Raw genomic sequence first — 8028 nt, 5'->3', positions numbered from 1 at the left:
AGGTTTTGAGGGGCTGGAGAGATGGCAAGGCAGTTTAGAGTACTTGTTTTTTTCTTGCAGAGGACCTGTGTTCATTTCCCAGCATCCACACAACCATCTGTAACTCTAGTTCCAGGTGATCCAATGTTCTCTTCTACCTCCAAAAGCACCAGGTACACAAGTGGTACACATGCATGCATGCAGCCAAAACATTCAAACACATAAAATACATTTAAAAATTAAAGAATTTAAAACAGATTTCAAAATTCTCAAAAAAATTAATATCTTGGTAAATTCCCAACTCTATCTTCAGTCAATATAGATATGTTGCCTGTCAATTATAAACAGACTGTATAAAGCTGCAGCCAGCTGTTGCAGGATATTTGATCACAAGCTTGTATTGTTTACTAGAAGAAAACTAGTTGTGGTGTAGCTCAGCCCTTAGTACACACCTTTCTTTAATCCCTCTGGCTGGAATACAGACATCCCCTTTGTATACACCTTTAATCTCAAACAATGAAGGCAAAGTTAGTCTGTAGAAGGAAGCACCTAAGTTTGAAAGTGACGTCTAATTGAGTGGCAGACAGAGTGATGAATCTGTTGTATTAGTTATTAATAAAGCCTGGTCGTGGAGTTGCTACCGCCTCAGTGAATGAAAGGCACACACAGCCTTTACATTTTAATATGCCCTATGCAGCACAGTAGCTGAGTGACTGCCTACCCTCTGGGCTGCTAGAATCGGCCCTGCCAATAATTCTGAGTTACTACTTACAAACTTCTATGTTCCATCTTGGTCACTCTGGACCCATTTGTGGCGCTTTCTGGGCCGTGATTTCTTTGCACAGAACCCAGGCTCTCTCCTTGATTCACTGTCCCATGTTGGCCTCTGTCTCTCCTCTCTCCACACTCTCCTCAAGCAGGGTGGGTCTCCTCTATATTTCCTCCGGGTCCCAACCCAGAAAAATCCTAAAATCCCACCTGTTTGTCCTCCCCAGTTATTGGCTGCTGGCATCTTTATTTACCAATCAGAACCAACTGGAGGCAGGTTCCCAGAAGCTACGTGCAGACCCTCTCCTGTAAATAGTGTTTTGGGAACATAATTAGCATGGGTAACACAAGCAGCTACATGCATCACAGAAAAATTTGACAGAATAGGATATGCCCAACACTCATGAGAACAGAGGGAAAAGGGAAGCTACTTAAGAGAACAGAGAGTGGGGAGGGGGAGGAGGAGGGGAGGGGGAGGGGGAGGGGAGGGGGAGGGACAGTTTTATTGGAATGGAGACAGGTTGAAGAGAGAACAAGGTAGACCTAGGTGAAGACAGAATGACCAGAGAATAAGAAGGAGCCAGAAGGTTAGAACTTATTACCAAAGTTAGTATGAGGCCAAACAGAGCAATTCAGGAGAAGCTGAGAGAAGCCAGATTGAATCAGTCAGCATGAAGAGGAGTCTGAGCCAGAACAGCTTGAGATCATAAAGAACAAGAAACAGTATGCTTATGCAGCAGCAAGTCTCAGAGGCTGAAACATTCTAAGCCTAGATAACATTGTACAGAGGCTAGAAGCTTCCATAACTAGGCCTAGGTTAGCAGACAGAGGCAGTAAGCCTCAGACAAAAATCACGCAGGCAAATAAAAGTTACATTTGCAGTCAGCCATCTAACTGGAGGGAAAAACATGATCGTATTTCTTTCCTAGACTTTGACAGGTCTGGTCTTCCCAGAAACACATCTCTCACTTCATCGTCACAACATTCATCATCACTTCTTATCATACCTACTGTTTTGAGCAACTCTTCTCAAGCCTGAAGCAACTAAGAGTGAAATTGTGGAACATTGGCTGAGCACTTTGAGAACTCACTGAGAACTGTAACCACTTTCACCCAACCACATGTTGCTGCAGTGGGTAGAGTGATACACACCACATATCAACGCGGTGCTAAATCATCCACTGTCTGTCCATTCTGAATTGCCATTTTATTATAATAATAATATATTATTATTATTATATTATAAAATAATTATAAGTATAATAAAGCCAGTAACATTTTATTACTTAGATATGTTCGTTTTCTTTGTTGGTGACCACAGATGGGACCTACTGAACAATTCTGAGACACTCTGAACAGGATGGCACACAATTAGGATCATCATATGAGGATTGTGAGGCAGGGGGCTTACCTGTGGCAACAAATATCATGAAAATTATACTCAGAATTTTTTTAAAGTTTACTAGATTTCATTAGTGTTTGTCTATTTGTGTGGCCCATAACAATTCTTTGTTCAATGTGACCCAGAGAAGCCATAATTTTGGACACCCTTGCTCTAAAGAATGGGCCAGCTTTTAGTAAACTCTCTAAATGGAAAAGATGAGACACAGGAATCCCAAGTTAACATGCAAGCCTAGTCTACTGCAAAAAACTAGTTCATCCCTTATAAAAGATAGAGAAAAAAGAAAAAGAAACAACAACAACAAGGTCTTAGGTCTTTTATTCTAAAGAACCCAAGACCTAGAGAAGACAAGAGAAAGGGGGGGTCTTATATACCTGCCTTGAAAGACAGCCCTGAGGCCAGCCTGCACACAGGAGCCCCTTGCTACTCAATCTCAGCTTTACTTATATACTCTGATTTACTCACCCCAATCTTTTTATCATTTTTCTCTTTTTAAAATATAAGTCTACATAGTATAGATGAAGACAAAAAAAGAAAGAAAGAGTGGATGATTTTGGAAATCAAGAGGAAACATTAAATTTGTATCAATGTATCTATGTCCCAGAATCTGAGTCCTGGTACAGGAGACAGTCTGTGGCCACCTACCTCTGGCACTGATAAGATGCAAGAAGCTAACTTAGAAGGTGGTATTTCATATAGCATGAAATAAACACAGATACACACATACCTGTCTCTTGACAAAGTGTCATACGAAATAGGTTAGTCTACAATTGCATATACCACATAGCTGGAAATCAAAGTTGAGCATGTAGGATTTTCAGATTAACCTGACCCTGGAGAAAGTAAGAATTAATTGCTTTACACATCATCTGTCTGTGCCCCACCCCCTCTTCTACACACTCAAATCCTCCTATAACTACATGTATTAGTGTCAGTAGGATCTGGACCATTGTCTTCTTAAATGTTTTATTCATCAAGAAACAAGCAAACAAGACTGTGTTTAAATCAGTCTTAAGTTCTAGCCTAGGAGAAACAAAGACTGTTTGTAATGTGAGGGCTAATCCCATTGAACAGATGGGCAGGGCATCTAGCTAGTTCTTCTTTTCTTTCTTGAGAGACAGATTCTTAATTACACCTTCTTAACCACAGTGAAAAATGATTCCACTATTATGTAACATAATGACTTCAAGTGGGAACCATGTCTGAAGACGGTGAGAGTCTCCCATTTAAATCAGAGCAAGAGCAAAGAATATTCACAATTAAGCTTCTTTAGTCAAAGATACCAGTTGATAACAAAGATAGAAAGATGACAAATCTGGCTCTGAGAAGTCCCTCTGTTTTTAGGAAAGTCCTTGTGGCTTCAAGCAACAGTTGAGTTCCCATCATGAGCTGATTGTCCTTGCTTGGTACAGGGGTGCAGCAAAAGTCCCTGTGACCTTGATTCTCTTCCATGAGGCAGAGAAGCACCAAAACACATGCTAACACAACTAAACGTGAGACGAGTAAGTCTTCCTGTGGCCATCTGCCTGGTCAGCAACTTTGATTAGACTCTGCCCCCATCAGCCTCAATTCAACCCACTGTAACATGATAATAAAATAATGCCAATCTCACAGGTCTGCCATGTACTGACACCAAATGAGTTACTCCTGTAGTTTAGTCGTGTGGCAGGGGGTGTGGTGTTTAATGGCATTAGCAGTTATGTTAACTGTTAGATGAACAACTATATAGAATAGCTATGGTTGGTGTTTTGACCAGTTAGCATTGGTTGAAAGAAAAGTTAAATAGAATGAAAGAAGAAGCTATACTCAGTATAAGGCTTAGGAAGAAAAATGAAAGACAAGGAGAATGGTGTAGAGAAGAAAATGAGAGGGGAAAAAGTGTAGCTTGTGTGTGTGGTTTGGATAGGTTTGTCCCCCAAGACTCGTGTGCTAGAATGCTTGGCCCATGGGGAGTACTAGGATGCTGGTCACGGGAAAGACATTTGGATCCTGAGGTTTGCCCAGGTAACTAATTTCTCTTTCTTTTGTTGCTCTGCCATCCTGAAATTTTGTTTTCCTTCAATTCTGGCTCCCCCACTGTCATGCCTGACACACGAATGTGGAAAAGGAAACTTGCCGGGGAACTTGGGAGATGAGAAGCTGCCTTTATGTGCTGATGGGTAAATTAGGAAAGGAAATGAGAAAGAGCAGACTGTTCCAAGTAGACAAAGGAAGAGCTTCCGTGGCGTGGGCACAGAGGACCCTGTGCTAATAGAGAAACTCTGTGGGATGCTAACCCAGGGTTGTTCCTTCAAGGCTGGGAGCAGGCATGCACTGGAGCCCAGTGAACTCTGTGTTATCCGTGTGGCCACTGGTCACACCAGACACTGCCCAGACCATTATCGGAAGCTTGTTTTTCTCAAGCTACTGACTCTATCTTTATGGAAGGTGTCATATGTACTTCCCAAAGAGTCTAATGTAGTCTCATCCAATTTCCCCTATTCAGTCTCCTCCCGGCACTGTATAAGAAGGGGCTTTTCTATGTCCTCCCTTGCTCTAATAATGGCACAGAGACCTTTATATTTATTAAGAGATTCAAACACTGTAGCTGGGCAGATACTCAGCTACGCTAATACTGACCTTAGGCTGCTTCCCAGCCATGTGGCTTATTACCTGTCATCTCAGTCTCTCCCTGGCACCTCCTCCTTCTTCATCCATATCCCAATGGTGACTCTGGTCCTCTGGTCTCTTCTCTCTTTCTCTCTCTCTCTCTCTCTCTCTCTCTCTCTCTCTCACACACACACACACACACACACACACACACACACACACACACACACACACTAGGCCCAGAAGTCCTGCCTTTTCCTCTCTTGCTCACCTATTGGCTGTTCAGGAGTCATGGATGAAAATGCAGGTGTTCTTCTCAGTAAGCTCAGGTCAAGCACTTTATGCAATTACTAAGAGGTCTGTTAAGATCCAGGGGACCACAATATTCAAAGCAACGGCTCTGTGACTTTGTAAAAGGGGCTGTAGAATTTAATCCTTGATTTCCTGAGCAAAGAATAGATGCTAACAATTAGAAACATGATGTGAAAAGAGCCTGTAAGATGGGAGAAAGATTGAGAAAAATAAATTACGATAAGGGTCTGGAGGGCAATCGTGATGTAAAGTCGCTGGCCACACAGACATCACCAAGGTCACCAGGTTAATGAGCGTATCTGCCCCCAGCCTGCTGGACAGAGAATGGTTCTGCATTCATTCCTTGACGGAGCGACCCTGTGTGTTTAACATTCTAGGTGCTCCTAGAGCTTGTCTGTGAGCACAAAGCCCTTTGTGTCTCCTGCAGAAAGGTGTTACCTCAGGGACCCAAGGGCAGATGATAGCCACAAGTCAGAAACTACCAACTTGATCCACCAGTCCGCCAGAGTGATCCTTGGAAAGAAGCAACCTCGGCACTGAAATCCATTAATGAGAAAGACCTATTTTCAATATCTCCTTGATGTAGTCAATCTGCTGGAGGGACTGGACTCTGCAGCAGTGGATGGCAGGTCGGTGGCCCTAGAAGTTGACCTACTTGCTCACCTTAAGCTCAGGGTTAGCAAACTCCAATGTTCCTTTCAGTGTTAAGATCCACTGGGAGCAGGATTATACACACCACAGCCTGGTCCAGGCCTTCTGTAGCCCCACCGACTGCAAAACTACACGTGGCCAGACAAGGCCCCTGGTATACAAAGAAGGGAGCTACTGAAATAAAGGCAGCTCTGGGAAACACTGGACACTTATCCAGCATAAACGCAACGCTCACCATCAGCACAAAGCAGGAAAGACAGGAGCCGGAGTGGTTTCCCGACATCCCACTCCATGCATGTAACTGGTGGGATCCACATTTTGAAGACTCCGAAAGAAGTTAAGTTACCCCAACTTTTTCTCTGCACTCCCTACCCGACCCCACGCTTCTGCTCTCTTTTACTACAATGTTCAGAGTCTTTTTACTTTGTATTTTAGTTTTTATTCCCACTTACTCACTATTGAATGTTGGACACTTTTCGTCCTTTTACTCCCTCTTGTTTGTATTTTTAAACTACTATGCTATTGTTTTTGTTGTTGCTGTTATTTGGGTTTTTTGTTTAGGTTTTTTTCGTTTGTTTGCATGTGTGTGTGCATGGATGTGTGTGTGTGTGTGTGTGTGTGTGTGTGTGTGTGTGTGTGTGTGTGTGTGAATCTGTCTGTCTGTCTATCTCTGTGTCTGCGTTTGTTCTTGAGACAAAGTCTCATTTTGTGGTCCTGGCTGGCCTGAAATCATAGCACTCCACCTTCCTCTGCCTCTTAAGTGCTGGGAACAAAAATGTATGGCACCACACTCAGCCTAGTTGTGTGTGTGTGTATGGGTGCCTGAGTGTCTGTGTGTGCATATGTGTGTGTATATGTTTATATCTGAGTGTGTCAGAAGTCAGGGGCATCAGAAGCCTGTGAGCTTTCCAATAACTTTTTAAAGTCAACCTCAGGCATATCTTGACAAGGAATGGGCACTCACTTAGAAAGGCACATGTGAACAGATCCAACACTTTTTGCAGTGATCTTCTTGCCAGTTGGGCGCCTCAGATGAGAGCTGCTCACAAGCCAGCACCTGTGGCTCCCTCACCAGCAGCAGCTGCACTGTCTGCAGCAGGCTCACCTGCTGCTGCATGCAGGCAGTCAGGCCTGAAGGCCCAGATGCCAATCACTACAGCTAGTGTGCTGTAGGCTCTGTGTCTGTTGGATACACATGGAGCCGCTCCATCACTGGCGGCTTCAGTTTGGCTAGTGATGACGAACCTGTGAGATCTGACTCAGGGAGCCCAGCCATCAGTTTGGCTCTCCTTGCTTTTCCAAGATGAGTTTCTGTATTATGCCCAGAATCAGGGTGACATTAAGCCCTGGCAGGGTTTCAGTGAGGTGCTGAAGTGATGCCAAGCTTGCAAATGGATTCATCCAAGCTAGAAGTTCAAACAAAAGAAATTTTTTAAAAAATCCTCTCTAATGACCCCTTAGGCATAAAGATGTAATCACTAGTGAAGATTTGAAGTCTAGGTAGTAGCGGCTGTCTGCTCCAGGCTGAAGGAGTGTATCCTGACTCTACAGAAGATACTGAGATGGACAGGGTCGGGGACTGAGCGAGTGTTTGAGTGGACTCTTAAAAACACCTGTATGACATTTTCCACTATAAATTAATCCGAATAAAGTGATTTCATGGTGTAAAAAGGCCATAAAAGCCATGAGAAAGGGGCTATAAAAGAATTGGCAACGCCTTGTCTTAAGGACATGATCCAGAGGGTGGACACATATCTTTGTGGGCCCCAGGGCCACACCATGCCGTGAGAGAGACAATGGTTGTAGGCCAGGTGATCCAAGAGAAAGAGTGGTGCTTGGGAGTCCTCTGAGGAGAGTGATCATCTCATCCCAGAGTCCTGGACCTACAGGGGCGGGGCTCAGAGGATGGCAGATGGCCCTGCACTGATCTCTCCTCCTCACAAAGTAGCTCCGTTCTGTGAGCCAGAGATGGACTGCTGAATGGGTAAAGACACGACTTACAAATCTTTTAAGTTAATAAATAACAGAACAGAGCCCAATGTCCAGGAATAGCCCTAAGTTGGGGCTTTAATCACTTAACTAAATTACCTGTGATTTTAATTGTCACACTAAGTGAGATGTGTTTAGAAAACTGCCAATCCAAAGGAAACCAGAAGTCTCACTCTGAGAATTTCTCAAAGGAAGATTGGATGTCTGTTTTTATTAAGCATCTATTTGTTAAATATTTAGTGTCTATTAATCTTCTGTTAAGAGATTTTGTTCTTCTTTTCCTGGGGTGGGTAAGCCTCTTAGGATAACAGTCCCTGAGCCCGGGCCGGTCTGCACCT

The sequence above is a fragment of the Arvicanthis niloticus genome, chromosome 11 (assembly GCF_011762505.2).
Source record: "Arvicanthis niloticus isolate mArvNil1 chromosome 11, mArvNil1.pat.X, whole genome shotgun sequence".
In the NCBI taxonomy this organism is placed as follows: Eukaryota; Metazoa; Chordata; class Mammalia; order Rodentia; family Muridae; genus Arvicanthis; species Arvicanthis niloticus.
Note: the sequence above shows the minus strand (reverse complement) of the source record.